Below are 22,398 nucleotides of genomic sequence, written 5' to 3'. Positions count from 1 at the left end.
ATGACATGCGTAGTTAATAGTATCTGTAGTAAAAGACTCTTCCTGATCTGCTCACAGCTTAGAGACAGGCCCCAGGTCTGGCCAAGCCAAAAGAGCAGCTGGAGTGTTGTCCTCACCCCTGGTGTTCAGGATGAGCAGTATTCCAGGCAGCATCACACAGGCTATGGTCATGGTTGCCTGTCTTAACTACTATAGTTATTCTCTTTTTGTGATTGTTGTAGAACACTGTTGCAAATGCAACACAGCTGCGGACCTTAGCTTAACTCCTCATGCCTCTGCTGGGAGCACATTGGAGGAACTCTGCTTGGCTCAGCAAGAAGCTGTTCCGAATGAATGCTCAGCACTTCACACCATCAGTCCCTGGTGATAAACCTCATGTGATGGGCTGGCTCTGAAACCCCAAGGTTTCAGCTGTTCGGACTGACTTTTACTGGTTCAGAAGGAAATTCTGGGGATGCTTCAGAAACAGGGGCCTGACCCTACCATGACTTATCCTAATGTTATTAGGTAATTCCTTTCAGATTCCTGTAATGATATTGCTCTGGTGTAAAGGTGCTGGAGAGGCAGGCTTAATGAAGTAATTATGATGTATGCTACGTGGGGGTTTAGAGCCCTCAGGCAGCAGTCTTAATATCATGGTCTAACACTTGATTTAAGAGAACATCTTTTATGTATTATTTACAGCAGATATTAGACCTCTGCCAGTACCAGTGACTGCAGCCCAGAGGATTTATTAGCACCAGATATGCTATTTATTTTGCAGAAATACCATGTAATACTTGAAGCTCCAAAATCAGTTTTGAAATAAATAGATCTTAGCATCAGGTGCATGATGGATGAAGGCTAAGTTCAGACTTGCTCCCTGATAGATTGAGGCAAATGCTCTGCTGGATACTTAATGTTGATACAGCACAAAGGGGATTTTTAGGATATTGTCCCCAGTCTGTTGTGTAGAGCAGTTATACATGGGGCTTCTGGAATCTTACTGCAGAGTTCTTCTAGACTTGAGATACTTAAGCTCTTCATGTGCTTATTTAAACAGACTTAGCTCTTTTTCATTTTCAAGTAGCTTTGAAAGCATTAACTGATTTTATTAATTGATAGGGCTGAAAGCTTAGGTAAGGATGAAGAACCACTTATAGCTGTGAAATGACATGACAGTCTTCATGTGTAGGTCTCAGAGTCAAATGGGAGTCAATGAGTTGACATGGAAAAAACAAATGTCCTGCAGCCTCCCAGGAAGTCTTTCTGTAATGGTAGGACATAGTGCTTTCAATTGGGTTTTAGATTTATCTTTTTCTGTTTTTTGTTGTTGGTTTTTTTTTTTAATGATCCTGAAGATACATAATCTTCCTGCTGATATGTGATGTTACTTCTGTTGATGTTGTTGTCAGACATTTTAGCGCATTTTTTGGGGTGGGCCACCTACGCAAATTAAGTTTGTATCCAAATAAAACAGGAAGTAGAATACCTGGAGGTAACGTGGAAAAAGCCTGAATGAGGCAGTGGTGAAGTCTGGATCCTGAAGGTGCACGTGTTTGGCTGTGAGTGCAGCATGAACTCATCCATGGTTCCGAATCAAGACTTTTTTTCTGGACAGGCAGCAGGAGCTCTCAAAATAAAAGAGGTTGGTTCTCTGGAAATATTTCTGTGCTTTGCGTTTGTTCCTCTCTTCCTCCCATTGATGGGCAGCAAACAGCTTTCCCTTGTGGTACAAAAAGGCTGAAATCTGCCCTCACTGCAAAGTTTTGCTGGCATAGCTGTGTTTACTCCAATTGTGAAAAATTCATGCCTCCAGGTGATAGAGCTGTGCAGAGGGTCAGGACGTGGATGTTCCTGACCAAGGAACTCTTGTCTGCTCCACTTATGTTGCTAAAAGCTGATGTTACTAAGCCAGCAGAAAAAGTCCTTCCATAAGCACACGCTGCTTTTTTACTCTGGGGGCTCTGTGTATACAGCTATAGGGGCGTACGGAGACTTCCTTGTGCAGGTGAGGCATCATTTATATAGTAAGTATATTTTTCTATAAGTGCTTCAGGTGAATTTAGTAAGAAGTATAGTTTTGCTGATGCTGCTATGCTCGGTAGTGGCTGTTCATGCCTCCTGAGCTGCTGCTGAGGCCAGTTCTTTCTTCGTGCACAAGTGCACGTGGCTCATTGTGAATTTAAAGTAGCTTAATTTCTTAAAGGAGAATGCAACTTGTGCATCGCTTCTGTTCTCTGCTCTGGTCTCCCAAACAAGAAAGTGCATCTTTAAGGTTGGGGATGAATAAACTGCTCTCTGTGACACCAAGGACTCCCTATGCGCTAAATGACAACATAGTTTTAGAAACTACAGTGCAGGTCTAAGCAGTTTTCTCTCCTTTTCTGCTCTGGCTTTTAATTTTCTTTTTTTTTTTTTTTAAATTCATTTCTTTTGAGCGCACGGGAGGAATACAGCCCATTGAGCGCCTGGTAACTAGCTGATTTATGGCTTACTTCCTATCCGCCCCAGTTTAATTAGGATGTTACTATTTCCTGCCCCTCATTACGCTAACCCTGATCACTGACACAGAACTGGTAGCAAATTATTATGAAAGCACAGAGGAATACGAGCTGCTAATTTGTTTTGGTCTCCGCTGGAAAATTGAAATGGTGCATACTTATAAAGTGCTGTACAAAGTATATTATGTGGCCTGACAGAGAGCTTGTGTAGCTAACTGCTGCTTTTCAGAGGAGAAAGCTTTTGTTATATTATTAATTATACATAACTGTACGTATATCCATTATATTATCCCTTCCTCCAAGGAAAGAGGGAGGGATTCAGGCGGGCAGGTGGGTGGATGGGCTGCGGACCAGCAGGGCTCTCACTGTGAGGCCATGGCTGTGCATTGTGGCAGAACATCTGTCCCTGCAGGCACAGAGGACAGCAGGAGAGCGTTTACCAGAGGTTAACCAGCCCGTGTTCAGATGCTGGTGCTGAGAACACAGGTTGCAAATGTAGCGTGTGTTACTTGCCTGGGTTAAACCCTGGGTTTGAGCATTGCAGCGTTCACTCAGTGTTTTGTTTGTCAGGAAGAAAAAGTGACAGTAATTAAACAAGTTCTGGCCCTCTGCACTATCCTGGGCCATCGCCTGTCCCTGCAGAATGTTGGTGTCCTTCTTCTATGGTTCTAGATCATTTTAAAGTAAGAGGGACCCTCAGCCACGAGCAGCACGGAATGCAGCCATGATACCTGTATGAAAACTGGCTCCGTCACATGTGGAGTGAAGGGTTTGGTAATGAAGTTGCTTCCCTTTCCAGCTGTGTGGCTGAAAGGGGATTTTCCAAAGAGATGTTCAAAGACTTCTAGGTACCTGACCCTGAGTGACTTCTCCCTGATGCACTGCTGCTGCTCTTTCTTTCTTGAGGTGACTCTTCCCCTGCCCGTGAGCAGCTGAGCTAGGAGGACAGCTGTTTTTTGACACAGTGTCTGAACCTGTTTTCAGGTATGAGATAATCTGTGGCTCTGAATAGCACTTGATTTCATATTAAGAAGAAATCTGCTTTGGACGAGTGTTTGCACAGTCTAGCAAAATCAAGCCTGTGCAGGAAAGCAAGGCTGGCAGAATTCCAGTTCTTGAACTAAGAAAGCATGGAAGTTTGTGAATCTAGACCTGAGCATAACCACTTCTAAGTGAATGTTGGCATTATTTTCTCTGTGATGTACCAATGAGTCATACAGGGAGAACAGGATCTCAGATCCGGTTTGAGATTCTCCAGCCTGAGATAAGGAATAAAAACAGTATTCAAATTTGCAGGAAGGGATTGAATAATGTTTAAACATTTCTCCATCCTTCCTAGAGAGACTATGTAAACTTAAACAGCATTGGGAATGACAGCTGAGATTAAACCAGGTCATCTCTTGCAAACGCTTTCACAATATCCCCACTTCTGTGACCCTGTAGGATGGAGAAAGTCTGCTGCTGGCACGTCGTCAGGGCAGAGCGCGTTTTGGAATGAGTTGTTCGCTGCTCAGAAACACAAATGAGGACATCCTCAGCCTGTGAGAGCACGCTGTTTGCTCGTGCTGTTTACAAAAAGGCTCTTTTTTTTTTTTTTTTCTAGAAGCACAAGCCAGCCAAGCTGTGGTTTACAGCCCTTGGTCCTGGCTTGTGCAGGATGTATGGCAGTCAGTAGTACAGCCTGCAGCGTTTCATCCCTGAGTGTGTGCTGGATTCCAGTCCTTCCCATAACTTTTGCCATTCTTGATCATTCTCAGAGAGCTGGTGAAGAGAGGATTGCCGTGGAAGAGGGGACAGTGTGCAAAGAATTAATACAATAATTTCCCACAGGGAAAAAAAATCTTTCTGTGCTGAGACAAGTCAAGTAATAATGACATCAGCGACAGACCAGATTTGTAGTTGCAGACCTTTCTTTGTGCTGTTGTGAGCTGTGTTGAAGGCATAATGAATAAGAAGGGTCTCAGTTCCCTGTGCAGATGGATGTGGGACTGAGCTGATTGTGTCACCACTTTGATTTTCTGGTGAACTGTGGAACTTCCTAAAATGTTTCCCCATTTGTAGAGGAACATTTTGTGTAAGAGGGCTTAAGGAGAGTTACTTCAGCTGCTGCTGAATTAGTTTCAGCACATCAGCTATGAACAATGTGCTCAGGGGAGCACCATAGTGCATCCTCTTCTTGCCTTGTGAAAGTGCCTTGGCCGTGCAAATGCTGCAGGTACCTTGTTTATTAAGTGCCTTGGCAGCCAATAAATTTTCCTGAACAGATTGCAAATAAATGTTTTCTTGCGCTTTAGAACGTTAGACTTCTATCAGCTTTGTAAGCAAACTCAGGAGAAGTTTGTGTGTCCTAGATCTGAAGTCATGGAAAGCAATCGTGTTAGACAAAGAATATCTGCAAAAGAGAGGCATTGTTCATTTTTAATTACACCCAGCTTTCTTAGGAAAGCAAATTAAATCACACTTAACCAAAGAATACAGATAACAGTATTAAGTACAACAGAACATTTTAATTACTAAGCAAAACAAATGTACATGTCTGTAACTGTAATTAAAGTAGCGTTGTATTTGCTGTGCATTAAGGTGACTTGCATGTCTGCAGCACAGTAATTGGCTTACTTCATCATTGGCTTCTGACTTGACATTATGGTTACTGTGAAGCTGTACAAGAATTCAGTGCTGTTCCAGATATATGACAGGTTGTCTGTCCACCAGTGGCATACATATGTCAATTGTCTTCATCAAGACCCAACCTCAGAGTTTCAGTTTTGCACTAGGTAAGATGCTGATCACCTCTCAGCACTCTAGTAGCTCTAGATGTCCTGCTAATGACACTCCAGCTCTAGTTTCTCATTGCTTGCTGTGGGATCTGGGGTTTCAGAGGCTCAGGGGCTGCCATGGTGCTTTGGAGACAAAAGCAGTGCCATCATTGCTGAAGTGAGGACCGTGGCATTGCACCTTATCCCTGTGGCACTGTGCTGGGTGCAGAGGTGACTAAGAGGGAAGCCTGTAGGAGTGATGGAAGTCTGAGAATGAAGAGGCTAAGCTTATTTCCCAGATCTTGTCTTGAGCTTTAGGATGCTCAGTGGCAATAATGAAGTCTTCGATGTGCTGCTGTGAGAAGAAAAGAGGCAGTCTGTTCTCAATGCCCCTTGTGTTAGAAGAGTAATGATCTCAAAAGATCACAGCAAGAAGGAGCTGGCTTAAAAAGTGAAGGAACAGTTCCTAATAACGAGATACGTAAATATCGGAACAAACTTCCTACAGAGGCTGTGAGAAGTTAATCCTTGAAAGTTTCAGGACAGGACATGGGGAAATGTTTCTGAGGAGCACCGTAGTGGTGCCTGATTGCTCCTTGGAATAGGTGAACATCTTTGGGTATCTTCTCCAGCCTGGAGCCTGTGATTCCAGGATCATTTCTGATACTATTTAGGGAGCTACATGGAAGGCAGAGTCCCATCCTGGAGATTGCCTGGGGAAATCCCTCCGTAACAGGCAACGTGGCCAGTACCATGGGCTGAGATGTGGTCACTCCTGACCTCCCCAAGACAAAGAAGGAAATCCATGTAGGAAATGATTCCTGAAGGCATAACCAGCTCCTGGTCTCTCCTAGGGCTATACATAGGGCTAATACAGACCTCTCTTTTACCAATTCATTTCCAAGCATTGTTTAACTATCGATGTAGTAGTAACAGTGCTTCACTTTTAAAAGTACTGAAAGGTAGGAAACTAACCTCATCACAAATATTGCAGTGTTTCAGTAGGATGGAAAGGTGGTAAAGGACAGCAGGTGCTCTTAGAGAGTGGACCTGTTGTTCTCTGCTTTGTCCTTCCAGGTGAAGACCGATCAGTTCCACAGAAAATGGAGCAACACGAGTTAGGATAGGTGCTGGTTAATAATTAATGAGCAGCCTGGGTTTGAATGCACATTCCAGAGACGCCCCTGCTGACGGTATTTAAGCAATAAAATGCAGCAGGCAGCGCTTTTCGAGGTGATTGCAGCAGTCCCCGTGCGGTGTTACAGTGCACAGGGCTGAAGGTTGAGTGACTTTAATCGCTGGAGAGCCAGAAAATTCACCGCTTGGTATTAGGAGGTGAACTTTGAGTTAACAAAAAAGGAAGTAGAGCAGGTAGGCCTGCCAATTTACCGAGCCTGATTGGCAGAAAGATGACTTAATTGGCAGCCATTGGGAAATCAGGATTTACAAAGGAGTACCAGCAAGATTTATATTGAAGGATAGATGATAGTTATTGTATAGCCTAGTGATGTATTTATAAGTTTAATTATGTAATGGTGAGGCTTTGATTACATAATGGTAGGGCATCTACCTCAGCGACCTTGTATGCTAAATAATTTATATTTGAGATACCTTCACCTGTTAAGTTTCTAGTCACAACTAATAGGCACTGTCTGGTTAAAATAACCTGATGATACAATTGGGATATTCCAGATGTGTTCCATTCAACCTCTGAAACAAACAATAATTCGTATTCCTCTTCCTTTGGGCCATATTTAAAATGTTAATATGTAACTTAAATTTCATTTTCTTTTTCCATAATGATACTAAGTTTTAAAGTCAATCTAAGCAGATTTCATACCCATTTAGTGCAACAGATTTAATAATAAAAATAATGTGGGTTTTTTTTGTGTGTGGAAGAAAATATGAAGGGGCTAAGAGGGCACCTTACATGTAAGGCTGCTAAAAGACTTCAAAGCTGTGAATGATCATGAGAAAATCAGAGCTTTATAGCCATTTGAGAGGACCTATGGAGCTGCTTCCAGTAGCTCCTGCAGGGATGTACCTGAGCACACATTTTCTAAGAGGCGGTAGCTAGGAAGTCAAACAAGAACAAACCATTCAAGTTGCTGTGGGAAAGCTGAGGAATATGGAAGCTCTCTTGCTGTTTCACAGATAATAGTTTTCCTGGCTGAAGCAGAGAGTTATCTGGGAATTCTGCACTGTGCAGTGTGTGGTTCCGTGCTTGGAATGGGGATCTCAGTCCCACCAGAGGGGAGCTGAGCATCACGTGTCTGCTGGGCAGCACAGAGAACCACCCCAACCTGAGAGAAAGGCTTCTCGGCAGCAGAAAGCAAAGGAGAGGGCTTAGCTCACAACATGAGATTTTGCTCCCTAAGCTTCTCTTCAGCACTGGAAAATGTGTCATGGTTATCCAGCTGAGTTAGCGATAATACCATTCCTCGGTGTACATGCCTGTGATTTACTTTTATTTTCACTACCTCTGTGCTCTCGTTTCAAAACTTCTTGATTTTCTTAAGCTCAAAGAAAGCTGCCAGCTGTCTTGGGACATCACCCTGAGCCATGGAAATCTGAATGATTCATTAGCCTCCGAAGAGTGAGCTCAAAGCTTGAAACCCTTTTCAGATTCTCAGTAAAAGACATGGATTAGGAGAGATCTCGGTTTCCATCTCCCAGAGAGCTGCCAAATTCCCTTCCCTGCTCCTCCGGTTCTTATGCCACTTTTCGACATTGTGCATTAAATAACATGACTAATATTTGTCATGTGTTACTTGTCCTTTTGAGCCTTTATGGAGGAAAAAATGCGCGTTGTTTTGACGGGGTGTTTCAGGTTTTCTAAATCTAAATATGTGTAACTGTGTATGTTAGAGATAGTAGGTAAAAGTGCAGGGGGTAGAGTGTGGTTAGGGTCTGCACCGCTCTTCACTTCCAGAGAAAGTTTATTTCACTCTTGGGCTAATTCCAAGAAAACCTTACTGTATGGAATGGCTCGGTCTCTGCTTTGTAGTGAGCTTATGGCTGTAGCAGCAAATGGTGGGGCCCTCAGAGAGCAGGAGCAAGATTGTGCTGGGAGCCTGCTGGCTGTGTTTGGTGGGGTTGTGCTGTGGTTTGGTGCCATGGGACAGTGCCGTTCTGTGGGGCACAGGGAGATTTCCTGGGGTATCTCTCTCACTTTTGCTTCATCTAGAAGAAACTCATCAGGGTGAAGGAAATCTCAGGAGGCAAAGAGGGCTGTGCAAAACCCCTCTCCTTGTCTGAACTAAAACCATAGTATGCATGGCTGTGCTCCCCCAAAGTGCAGGTAATCAGAGAAATGAAGTCTGTGGAAAAAGAAGAACCCACGTTGGGTGCTTGTGCCCACTGCCAAAAGATGTTATTGCCCCTAAGAAATGTCTCACTAGATGTTATTTTGCAAATCTAGTATTGCTATTTTTTGCACTCCAAATAAGAAATGTTAAGGTTGCCAATGGAAGTTACCCTCCATGTTTGCTGTGTACGTTGCAGTCTCTTGTTCTGTAAACTCATGGACACTGACCTCTCTTTCTGCATGCCTTAATGTGCCTTCTGTGCAAAGTATTTTTGTTAGTTCAGCATGTCTCTAATAATCAGTCTCTATAATTTGGTTTTCTCCATTCATTGATTGCCCCAAATATGATTTTGCAATGCAGAGATCCCCTAGTCATAACTACAAAAATGACAGGCAGTACTTTTTGTAATCTCCATATTTGACGCATGAAAGAAGGCTAAATTCCTGTTTGAATAAACAACATAATAAGGTTATTGAGAATAAGACCATTACTATATAAAATTATGTCTAAGTGGCAGATATAATTAACATTGGATTGTAATTACACTAATTACAAGTCACATTAAGATACTCCAGTAATGACAAAGTGAGCACCCTATAATTGAATGGAATAAGCAGGGAAACATGCTGCTCACACTAATTACCTAAATGAGCTAATATGTCTTCAGAGTGACAGTCATGCTCAGTGTTATTACACAGGCGAGACAATTTTTTAAGTTAAAAAAAATTTCTAATTTCCTTCCTTCCCTCTCTTTAGGACCCATTTCAAATCATCAGCAGCTTCAGAATTTCTCTCTTGAGCCAAAAATAGAGAGAACCCAGAGTTTAGGCCTTTTCTAATTTTATTCAGCAAAATAGAAGTTTCAGGGTTACGCTGTGATTTTGACGTATTCCTGCTGCTTTGAAAGTAAAATCTGGCTTGTTCTGTGTTTATTGGTAGGCTCCTCTGACAAGCCGATCCTCTGTGATTTCTTCACTTGTCTAAATCTGAAACAAACAAAATAATGTAACTTAAGCTCAGTGTGCTCTACAGCATAAAGCATACTTATTTTGTTGGCTCCAGAGTAGCAAATACGGCTTATAACAGTCTGGCTCCAGTTGTGCCCCTGAGAGTGGTAAAATTTGAATTATTCAAGGCAATTAGAGGGAGCATTGCAGTGGAACTCAAATTTCAACTCAAGCTTCTAAGAGTAAAAACTAATATAAGAATAGGAATTCTACAGATTGTGGAAAAAAAATGGAGATCACTTTTTTTTCTTTAAACACCTCCAGCTGTCTGGGTCTCTGGATCGGGGAAAAAAATAACACAACGGACCCTTTAACAATTTAATATAGTTTGCTAGGAAGAAAAAATTAGAACCAATGCAATTCATCAGATTGCCAATACTTCAAACTTATCTGAAGAGTATATTATTATTATTTTTCCTTGTTATGCGGTTTGATTCCTAGGGACCTGCAGCACCAGTAATTCCCATTTCTTTTGGTGATAGCCAGAAATGAGGAGCATATGGTTTCTTAGCAATATGTCTGACTGTTGTTGCTTATTTTTATCCTGGGGTGTAGGAGGTTCACTCGCAGAGCAGTTTGATGAACTCTTTTCCTATCATCAGAAAAGCCATGAGCTTTGGGGAAACGTCTGAGAGATAATGAGGAGGTAGTTGAGTGGGATGGTGTCCTCGAATATATAGATAAGTCAAAACTGCATGACTGCAAATGTCATGTATTTGTGTCTTGGAGACCCAGCCTCCTCTGTAAGGAGTGGAGAGGATAAAAAAGGCAATGGAGGCTTGGGAGCTAAGGTCAGGGGAAAAAAGGAAAAACAAGGAAAAGAAAGGAGTTGATAGGTGAGCTGAAAAAAGGTGAAGTCATACTGTTTCTTTTGAGATCAGGAAGAAGACAAGGAGATTTGCAATCTTCATAACCTTGGAAAATGGTTCTTTGGTGGTGATGAAGATGTCCAAGTGGAGTGAGGCAACCTGGAAGTGATTTAGGCGGAAGAGAAGCCAGGGAGAGAGGTAAAGCAGCTCCAGAAAACCCAGAAATAAAGGAGAAAAAAGGAGAAAGGGCAGTGGGAAGAGCAGACGTAGTTTTTAAGTTGACAGAGGCTAAGTACACCTTTGTATTATTAGAGGAAAGAAGAGAAGAGAAAAATGTGTGGAGAAAATGCAAGTAAGAGAAAAGAGTGACCAGGGACTTGAGAGAATGGGGACTTGGACTGGAACGAGAGTGAGCTGGTGAGGAAATAGGAGCATTCAGGGAGAAGTAATCATACTTTGTCTGTTGGCCTTAAAGAGAACAGAATTAGCTCAGATGTAGACATACGTGTTCTAGATAGTGAAAATTTTATTTGGCTTGCCAAGAATCACCTGAATGGTGATGGACCCCTGAATCATCATTCATTGTTCTTACAGACTTGAAATGGAAATAAAGGATTAAGTGAAAGGTTTGCATAGACCTTTTGTCTGGAATCCACCTGGGTTCTCCATCGTCTTATTCCCGATCTCTTAGGGATTTAATTAAGTCATACAAACATATGTATTCTTCCTTGTGAAATACAAAAATGTCAAAGGCTTGACGGATTGACAATATATTGCAATCCATGCTACCTATGTGTTATACCTAACTACTGTAGTTATGAAGTGAGTCATTGATCTGCAGATACGATGCAGATATTTTACAGCTTGCAGGATGACCTTGCTTATCTGAATGAATTCGTTAGTTGAACCAATACTTAAAAATTGTTGTCAAAATGTGTAACGGCATTAAAAAAAAACAACCCCCCAGTAATGAAGGGTTTGTGATTGAAAGTGTTATCTGCAAAAAGTTACCTGAGAATTTAAATTCCAGGGAAAATTGTGATTCAAATTCACAAAACCATCAAATGAATAATTTTAACAGATTCTCAGCTCTTCTTAAACAGATGACTGTGTGTTTGCAACTGAGTGTTTGATAAATGAAAAGAGACAAAATGTTCTACTTTTCAGCACATTTTTATCCGCAGCTGGTGTGCAGACTGAGACCAAGTGTATGTTAGCTTTAGCCGTGATTTTTCAAGTTGAGGTTTACTATATTTAACTCTACATATATTTAGAATTGATGGAAGTAAATTTTTTAACTTCGGAAAATGTTGCTGAATGGAGACTTTGGTCCAGCTGAAGAATAACAGTGGTGCTCCTTGATCCTACCTCTCTGGTGCAGAGAATTACTGGCTCTGGGGACCCCAGCCAAACCCTGGGAGAGTTTTTAGTTGTTCCTAACAGCAGCGAAGCCAACGTGAGGTGCATTCATTTGCTTCCCTGGTATGTCCACAGAATCCTACACCCAGATACATCCTGTTGTAGGCTCTGTGCTTTAATACATGTATAACAGAAGGTACGTAACCATTTACTAGCATTGTACCGTATGTTTGAGGCATATCATACCTGTTTAGGAAAAATAAAGATACCTGGAGATTTGCTTAGGTATTTTAATAATAGTTAATGTGTTAGAAAGTATTTAACTTGGCAGAAAATTTTAGTATGTATTTTTCTAAATGGCTTTTTGCCTAACTGGTACGGTAATAAAAGGGCAATTTCATATTCCCTTTCCTGTTCAGTAGGTGTGACTCTGCTTCCACACCTGCTGAAACATTCCTTGAGTCATCACAGTAATTACGAACATGCTTAATTTCATGTAGATGCTTTATGTATTCCCTATAAAACATATCCTTAACTTTTACAGAAATAATTGCTATATACATTGTGCTAATAACTTAATATGTGGTTATGTAGAAGTCTTTCAGTGTAGTTCTTGCATTCCTATCCGTAAAATGGGGGTAACATGTTTTTAGCTGCAGATTGTGTTCTAGTATTCGTATTGACATTGGTGTAGTATTCCAAACTGGAGAAATGCTATGCAAATTCTTGCTTATGAAAACATTATGATAAAGCTACTGAACAAAAATGAGATTTGAATGATTATAAAATAAACAGCTCAGGGCTTTTGCCATGCTAATCAAATACCAAAGTTAATTTAGTTGTTATTTACAGTAGCAATTCATTCAGATTGGCAAAAACATAGTTCACAGCCATTCAAGACAAATAACAATCAGCAAAAAAAAAAGAGTAATTTTTTCCAATTTGAGTGAATCAGCAAAAATGCAACGCTGCTGGACCAAATAGGGAAAATGGAAGGCTCTGTAGGCTTCCACTGCAAATGTCTCTACCGAACTCCTTCAGCAGAGGTGTTAACAGCACCCTGGGTTGTATCAGCTCGTGTGGGACAAGCTACCCCATAGTCAGTGTCCTTCTGCTATCACATTGCTTCTCTTTCCCAACACTGGGATCGACAAACTGTGCCTCATCCACCATGAAACGCAACTGCCCCTGCTGTAGTTTAAAAATGAAGTGAAATTTGTAGTGGCCTGTATGTGTTCAGAGTAGTGCTTTCAGCTGGGCCTCATTAGGCCTCGTCAGGCCACACACCCCAGTTCCTAAGCACATCCTCCTGGTACCCTCAGCATATGTTTTATTTGAGGCTACAGCAAGCAACAAAGCCAACACTGAACTCAGGCAGGAGTGTGGAAGGGACCTGAGTGTTGCTTTCACTGGGGACCTGAGTCACCGTGGTGGTGGCGGCAGGGACATCACATCTGAGCTGTGTTGGGCTGTATAAACAATCATCCTCTTGGCTTACGCTGTAATTACATCTCCTTGGTGAGTCACTTCTTTCACATGATGCAAATATTTACAGCTTGTAAAGAATATGATATCCAATCAAGAAACAGGCTTCTGTGGTTAGCGTGGAAAAGGCTAGACATCTGAGACTGGGGAACTTGGGAGATCATGTTTGCTTAGGGGAATAGGAAGACTTTAATGGCACAAAATGTCTTCCAAAAGCAACACACTTTAAGAAGCCCAGCTCTTGTTCAGACTTTTATTAGAGAAGGTCGCGACACTTTAAAGCTCTATGAGATGATAAAGCTGTGCAGAAATATTACACGTCTGGATTCAGTCACTTTGCATGGCAGGGGCTTAGCGCCTCCTGGGAGGTGCTGTACCTGAAATTCTGTGTTTCTCAGCCAAACTCAAGCTTGATACTGCCTTACTGATAAGACTTGGGGTCATATGAGAAGTAAGGATGTGCTGCTCCTGCTCTGAGCATCCCTGCTGGAGCAGGGCCTTGGGAACAGATGATACCAGTGCTCCCCACCAACCTCAACCGTTCTGTGATTCTATGCATTTCTGTTACTAAACCAGAAATACCGTTTCTGTTGAATAGGGTTCTAGCTGATATATCTTGTGATCATGCTTTGAGATCTTGGTCCACCCATGCCCAAGCTGTAGATTTCCAAAACGAAAGTACTTTTGGGATAGAGCCTGTCAAAGATGACTATATACAAGATATCCAATATTGATCTAATGAAATGAGACTATAAATCATGTCAGTGTGAAGTGAAACACTTAGTAGTTCTGCTGCATAAAATGGGGCAGGAACCGTCTTCCTCACTGCCACGTGATGTAGTTTCTTAATTACAACCGCAGTAGAGATGAGTAGTCTTTGGGAATTGGAATGAGTTCATATAAGCACTTACATTATCAGGAAATATAAATAGTTTATTTATTTGTAGGACAGCTACCATCTTCTCACTATTGGATTTTGATGGACATTTATGCTGTCTCAATCCAGTCAGAATTCAAAATTGTTCTTTTGTGCAAGAACTTTATGGCAAAAGCAATATAATTTAATTTGGTATAATGTCTTTAAAACAATGATGTTTGTTTTTTAAATGAATATTTTATATGTTGTGTTTAATTAAAATAAAAGTCTGCTACTGATCTAGGAAACGCAAAACAGACTTGAGTTCGTATTTATGAAGTGTAACAATATTGGCAAGAAACAACTTATCTTGTTTATGAGACATGCCTCCCATTACCGCTACAGATTGCAGACGTTTTATTGCTGAGCTTTACATGGTTTACAATTCAACAAATGTAGCGAAACTGTCATCATGAAAATAAGCCCATAAATGTAGGTTTGGAGGATTTTGTTTTTAAGGATAGTATTTAAAGATCAAAATGTGTTTCTGGTATCTCTGAAAGACTTCTTGCTTTTAAATTCCTGTGGAGACAGCAGTCCCAGGGAATACTTTTTCAAATATAGACAGGAAATGGGGGACGTTTTTGTATCTATTTACAAGTTACCTATATATGACAAAGCTTGGCTTTACTCTAGGAAGTTAATTAGTGTGAGAAGGGAAAGACTTGAAAAATCCAGTTGAAGTATTGCCTTGTGCATATTGAGATTATTGTGCGTGGGCATAGCTTTGCTCTTTGGTTGGCTGACCTTCAGACACTGGCCCTGGCCATCTCTTGGTTAGGGGGAGCATAAGGTTGTGTTGAGTTCCTGCTGCACTTCTCCATGGCTCTCATGATAGTTTGATGTAATTAATGAAAGCACATCCAGGTCGAAGTATGACTCAAAACCCTGCATTTTTCATTAAAACATCCAGTGATATTAAGTATCTCCAATATCTAGCCATTTAGTTGAATATGTTTCCAGGACACTCATTAGTGTGGTGGATCTGCACTTCAATAATAACAATAACGGTGTGAGAAGATGTGATTAATAAAAGCAAGACCCTTATGATGCCAGCAGCTCTTACCCATTTTTCATATGAGAAGATGTGAGGTAAGCAGTGAAGCTGGATGAGCCCTTCTTATGCTGTGCAGCGAGGGAATGGTGACAAAAAGTCATAGCTTTCTCCTTCCAGACATGGGACACAGAAGATGCAAGTGCAGATACTTGGTGGTATGAATGCTATGGAACTACGCTGCTCACTCGATGCTGGGGTAGGTTTTTTACACAATATTTTTTTTCTTCTTACTATCCACATTAATTCAATGAAAACTGAATGAAGAGGAAGAAAACAGAATAGATTCAAGCTATGAAGTATAGTGCTGCAGTGCAGGACTGTTTTTTATGTGATCTTGTGCCTGTCGTCTCTGCTCTTCCCAGCTTCATCTTGAGCATGTTCCACACTGCTGACTTCAGGGGTTTTCAGGCTACTCAAAAGCCAGGCATACATTTTCCTCTGACTTCATCATTTTTCACGTAATAATATTTTGACCATTTTAATCATCTGCATGGAGAGTGTGGAAGTCTTGGCAGCTACTTGGCATACTGAGATAGATTCCCAAAAAGACCAGATAGGCTTCTCAATTGTTGGAAGAAGAGTGATGATGTATCATGTGCTTATTAATCTTGCAGGAGAACAGACACACGTCTTGGCTCCTCGCTTACTTCTTTTCTCTCTCACCAAATTCTTTCCTGTCAGGATCTCTGAATCACTTAGGATATACATTTGTTCACTGCTGTTTCATATTTATTTGGATCCACGTGCTCTCGAGAAAGCAAAGCAAAACAGGGTTTCTTGAATGTTCTGCTTGTTTATTTACTGTTTTAGTGGCTTCTAATAAATAATAGTTTTATGTCTGAAGTGTTTAATTCTTAAATGTCAATACATAGTCAATAGCTTTTTACCTGCTGCACAGAATATTTGTTTTTTTCTTGTTGTCTTCAAAAAATACTGAACTGTGCACTTAAGCTGGTTGTGTGGTCTTTATCTTCATTATCTATTGTAATTTTGATGTTTTTTTTAACACCTTGTCCTTAAATATATAAGATATTTTCTGAAATAAGTAAGAATTCTTTAGATAGTTGGATTCTTCTTGGTGGTAAATCTAGGAGAAACCGAGTTCATATTAGACAAAGTCAAATGCCTCTTCCATGTGAAATGGGAGGCGGTGTGAAATATCACAACATGCACAAAACTAGATATTATGTGTTCTCTAATGTCTATACAGACAGTGATGTATCAGTGCAGGAAGGGATTATTCCAACATATTTCATATCCATATGTTTATTCTTCCTTTCTTACAAGATGGCAGCTTGCATGTAATGAAAAAAATGTGCAATAGGATTAGATCAGTTGCTGCGAAAGTGCAGCAAGGTTCTTAAAAGGGATGATCTTAATATTGGCTTGTATTAGAGTTGAGTACAATTCTAATGTGCTTGTCAGAGAAATCTTCAGCACTGGGTGCAGCAGATTAAGAGGAGCCCCATTCTGGACTGGGAACAGACAGGTGGGTCGTTGCTTCGAGCTGGAAAATGTAAAGGGAAAAAGGAGATGAGACTGTTGCAGTGACTGACAGGTGCTGTGTTATTTCTATCTTCCTAACTAGTTGCATATTGAGCTAGATAGAAAAGCACGAAGTAACTGGATTGCGTGCCGAGATCTGCAGCCTGTTCTAGCCTGGCTCTCACCGGTGTTGGTGAATGCAAATGCCATGGAGGTGTGAAACATTTTTAGACATGGATGGGCCAAGGGTACTTGGCTTTTGTTGATTCACAAAGTATGTTGTGCATAGATGAGTGAATGGAGATATTAGCTATCCAGTATGTAAAATGTGAAAACTACTTTTGCAAGTGTTGTTCATTGTACTACATATTTATTTATTGATGTATTAAATTTACAGGTACATTATTTGAGCTACAGGTAGGTTATAACATAACCTGCTGGTATAACATAAGGTGGGTAGGTTGTAATATAACCTATAACATAACCTACTGTAAAGAAGATGGAAAGCCTTAATGCTCGCTTGGGAACTTAATACACCAGATGTTTAATTTTCAGTTAAAAACACACATGAAATTGAAAAAAAAAAATTTAGATCTTAGCGTAGATATTGCAAATAGCTGAAGAAATGAGGCTTTATTCCTCTTTCTCTGATAAGCAGGTAGAAATTTTAAAGTCACTTCTGTAAGAACTACAATCAGTCAAGTTAAAATCACCTCAATGAACTTTTATTTTTTATTATTCCTGTTCAAAAAGTGATCTCAGTTATGATACCGGTACATGGGACCCTTCATGTTCCTTTGTGACGCTCCACTGTTGCTGCAGATCAATACTCTACACTGCTAAAAGGTTTGTGATGCCACAGAGGTCTTCCTGGAGATAAGAACAAATTGTTAGCTGTTCTTTTAGTCAGTTTTATTTACTTATTTTTAATTTCAACCTCTTCCTGTGTTTTCTGATGTTGGAATTTTTTCAGATTCGCAGTTCTCTGCGGTTCATGCAGCAGAAAACAGTGAGGATTGCATAAGCGTTGCCTAAGCAGCGTGTGCTCCGAGTTTGCAGCTGTCACCTCTGACATCTGCAGACACGTTAGGTATTAGCAGACCCAGGAGCATAATGCAGTGTCTGGATACATCTCAGATCCGAAGCCCATTAAGTTTGGCAGTGGCAGCTTTTTCTCCTAATGTAGCTCTAATCTCAGCTCTGGACTGCTCATAACTAGCAGAGAGGTGCAGGCACTCTCTTCCCCTTCCCTCATTTTCTCCACTCCCGGTGCCCTCTCTGCATTCTCCCCCATGCTTCATCCCAGGGCTTTTATCCTGCATTGCTCCCAGCTTGGGCTGCTCCCGTCTTGTCTCCCCCCTGCCAAGCCCATGGCTCCAAAGACCGACTTCTCCAGTCACAAAACCCATTTCCACTGCCTGCCCTCCCAGTATGCTTCCTACCAGGCCATTTTTTGGTAACATTAACAGTGTAGGAGAGACCCAATTTTAATTTCGAGCCCCTCGATCCATCCGAAGATGCCTTCCTTTTATGTTGGCTGCGGCGAGGGCGGGAGCAGAAAAGCTTTTACGCAGAAGAGATTTAGAAGAAAGGTCTCGGAGATGGTAAAGCTGTTCTGTTTTACTGGCACACAGAGTCACTTCTACTAGCTCAGCTCAGACTTTTGGCAGCTTGTTAAGCTGTGTAGCGCAGGAGCTCGGTGTTGCTGAGATGACTTCTATTACACTATGTGCATAATTATTTACTAAAAGGATTCTTTGTCTCACTTCCTAAGTCAGAGGTGCCTCGTTACAATTCATTCTGCAGTCATGATGCTGCCTTTGTGGACGTTTTAATGTACCTGGCTGGCAGATGAATGCTTCAGATGATTTTTTTTTACCCACATTTGGTGACATAAGTGGTTACATCTCCAAACATTTGAACGTAATGCGGCATTCAGATGTTGCAAGTACATAATATTTATTGGGGAAATAACCCTGCAATGTCACTTCAAATGCTGGGAAAAATTTAAATTCGGCACGGTGCATCCTTGAGGTAATACTTACATCTCAAATGCAGACAGTAATAATAAGCAAACCCTCCCACTTTATTCTGTCAGCAACACTTACAACTGTGCTGCAGCTACAGTAACACACCGTCGTGCTTTCTAATGGCTGTAATTCATCACATAAAGCTATCACCTTGAAAGTAAAATATTGCTACAGAGCTCGGAGATTGATAGCCATGGCTTGTTTATCGATTGCACTGCAAAAAGGAAAAAGAAAGAAAAAGATTAATTTTTAAGCTGATAGCGCAATGATAACTGATTTGAAATTTGCCATTGTCTTTTATATAGTTCTGTATAATGTGGCGGCAACATAGGTACAGAAAGTGTGGTGTTAGGTTATCACGCTAAAGCCAACTTCACATTATTGTCCTTTCCATATATTAAAAAAGTGTCATCACTTTGAGAATGAATCCACCCGTCAGCTCACCCCCATTAGTCCTTGCAGTCTCAGTCTTTCTCAAACTTTGAAGAGTCTTGAATTCTGTAGCAGAAAATTCTTTTTGAAACGGGAGGCAAGCCCACTGAGCAACATATGTGGAAGGACAGCGTACCTTTTAGGCTGAATAAATCCAATGAAATCAGATTTCATCGTTTTACATTATTTTGTGTGACATAAGTGAACCAGATTCCTGCTCCCTGAAGTTCCCTCTGCTGAGGGCAGAGCAAGCTGAGAGCAAAACGGAAGGCAGGCTGCAGGAGCGAGCAGTGAAGCCTCGCATCAAACAAAAAGTGGTGGAAGCATTGGAACGAGTGCTACAAAATGGGCTAACAGCTCGGCTAATGAGTTGGGTGCAGACAGTGTAGGTCTCTTCCTTCTTTCGGAGCGCTTCGGAGAGCATCTGGGAAGATTTTCCATAGTTGTGAGTCACAGTTTTTGTGGATCAAATCATGTGCATTATGTACGTCTTTCTGGGTTCCAGTTTCAGCAGTTTTATTTGGTTCCAAATTTGGTAGTCATGGTAACAACCACTCAAAAGCAATCTCCGCTTTTGGGGGAAAAAAAAAATATATGACCTTAATGTCTCTTTGTGAAAGTAAGAAAGCACAAAGACATTTCCAAGTATCTGTATTTATTAAATTCCAAATTGCTTTTCTAAAAATACAGTTATGAACTCCTTTGGAATTAGACAGAAGAAACCTATTTCAGAAAGGACATTTTAAAGCAATTTTATGCTGAAATGAGTCCTAAAATTCTGGCCTTTTGTTCTTTGTCATGGAGGCATAAGGAGAGAAAGCCAGTGATCATCCTCAGGTTACAGTGATCAGAATAAAGTACATCTTCTGATCTTCCTTCTGCTTGAGCTTTTACCAAATTTAATGGAAATCCGCATCTTTCTTCAGTTGAAAACTCAAGGACAAAATTCTGCTGCTTTAATACCAGTGTAATCTGTGGAACTTGTTAGCAGCTAATATGTTTCAGACTGTTTTAGCTAGTGGGTGATTCAGATATAGTGTATGGGCTTTTTATCTTTTAATTCTTTCTTGTTTCCAAATTTGGAAATTATTTAACGGCCTAAGAATGACAAATGAAATCAACATCAATAGTATAAGAGCTATACTATGAAAAGCTTAATTTGTTTTGGGTATTTTTCTATTAAAACAGGACGTGGGATTTGGCAGGTGCAGTCCAAGGCCATTTGCAGTGATGGAACTTGTGTTGCTTCTCATGTTCCACCTTGGTCCAGCTTTCACACCAATCAGGAGATGTTAGGAAAGTTTCTTCCTCGTTTCAAAATCTCAAGCAACAAGATGAAAATACACGTACTATAAAAATGCAAATATTTGAAATGTGCTGTGGGAATGATATGAAGTTTATATTGAAGTCTGGTTTCTATGGGGAGTTAGTTTTGTAGATGCTGTTGGTGAGATTTCCATTTCTGGCCCAAGGGCATTCTTGCTTCATGTTTTCTTAACTGCCTTCCATTCACAGTTCTTGTTCCTATTGGGGGTTACCCCTTTTTGCTCAAGCAGGTCCCAAGATGAGGGAAACATGACTATGACAGTCAGGTATATGCTCCCTTGAACTGTGTTTATTTGCAGTGTTTAATTGTAACTCCCTCGAGTTCTGATTCCTTGAGCTCAAGGAGACCAAATAATAGCAGGCGGTTTGCTTATACAATGTGTATCATTCCAGTCGGGTTAGTTCTCCCGAAATTATGTACTATGTGTCCCTCCATAGCCTGTGCACAGTATTGTCAGCCCCAGGATTTGCTTCACTTGCAGTGCTTTTCCAAAACGAGGAACTGATTTGCTTCAGAACTCATCTCCTTTCAGCAGAAACAGAGGAAGACAGTTGCTTTAAGGTCCATACATTGCTTGAAGAGATGGGAGAATATGGTTCTGTTGCCCAGGTTTGTCATGGATACTGCAGAAGTCATTCCATCAGTTTTATCTTCTTGTTACCCAATTGTTTGCCTCATTATGAGGGCCATGGCATGAATGTTTGATATATTCGTGGTAATTAGGACACTTACTGTTCTGAAGAGCCAGCAGTTCACAATATGGAAAACATTTACAACACTTGCATTTTGCATTGCTTGCTTCATTCGGTGGCCGTAAATGGCAAAAGTTGTGGTCCTACTCTAAATATAAGATAATCATAACATTTTTTGCCTTTGTCATTGAAATCCCCAAATGTACAAATAATGTCAGCAATACTTAAGAAATATGTTCAAATAAATCAGAAATCAAAGACGTTCACGTTCATCTATCTGTTAGCTTCACAGTCCTGTACAAGGTCCTTGTCACATCTCATTTCTTATTTTATGTACTTCTGACAGCATATGAAATGTCCTGAAATTTGAAATGGACTAACTTACTTTATTTCTAGCTATATTTCATGAAACTTGGAGTCTGGAGATGGTTTTACACTGCAAGCTGATACAGTCAGAGAAATGCCATCCATTAATGTTTTGACAAAAATTTAAAAGCTATTAAATCAATGCTGTCTTGTCATGATCTCGAGCGACTAGGGATCTCCATGTTGGCTTAACTGAGGAGTTGTGTGGTGGAAGAACACCTTAAGTGGAGGCTTTCCTCCAGGACCGAATCCCTTCTGAAATGAGGGATGTGGGGAAAGCACTTACTTTGTAGATATATGGAAATGAATGCAAAGAATACTTTCTGTGTAGTTCTGTGCACTCACCTGTAAATTATACTTTATAGTATTTAAGGAGTGTTTCCTTCGTATAATAATGCTGTTGAGTCTTTGCTGATACCAGCTTTGGATCTGAAACTGAAATTTGCAGAAGCAATTGGCACGAGAGATCTGAAATGAGATTATCATCTGTGCTTCTTTAGACAAGAAGTTGAGCTAGGAGCGTTGTTTGTTTTTATACTTTTGCATACTTAATAATGAAACCAAGTTACCAGCATTAATTCACTATGAGTGAAGGCCTTTATCTGTCTCCTTCTTTCACTATCATTATCTACAGTGTTTATTATTTATTGCAGAGAATGTTGCTAAAAGAAAAATATTCTTATTAGAGTCTGGGGTCTTTAAGGACAATCTCACATGGATAAAAAAGGGTATCAGAGCAAGGAGTTTGGATCACTGAATTTTTTTTTCAAATATATGTATTGCATAAACATAGGGATATACATACGTGCATACACATGCTCACGTGTGTGTATATATATATATTTACACATATTGCTCTTGTAAGCTCTAAAAATACGTCAGTTAA

General features: G+C 40.6%; 2 long non-coding RNA genes across 3 annotated transcripts in view; both read left to right on the top strand.

The window, feature by feature from the left end:
* LOC110400467 overlaps window positions 1-22,398 on the top strand; it is a 485,666-nt gene that overhangs the window by 195,130 nt on the left and 268,138 nt on the right. The gene's annotated exons all lie outside the window — the stretch shown is intronic.
* LOC110400468 lies at window positions 13,076-15,377 on the top strand. Its single transcript, XR_002439869.1, has 3 exons — window positions 13,076-13,240; window positions 15,087-15,215; window positions 15,298-15,377. It is a non-coding gene; the product is annotated as an uncharacterized LOC110400468 (long non-coding RNA).

Source organism: Numida meleagris, chromosome 5 (genome assembly GCF_002078875.1).
Source record: "Numida meleagris isolate 19003 breed g44 Domestic line chromosome 5, NumMel1.0, whole genome shotgun sequence".
Lineage (NCBI taxonomy): Eukaryota > Metazoa > Chordata > Aves > Galliformes > Numididae > Numida > Numida meleagris.
Note: the sequence above shows the minus strand (reverse complement) of the source record. Positions and strands in the feature narration are given on the sequence as shown.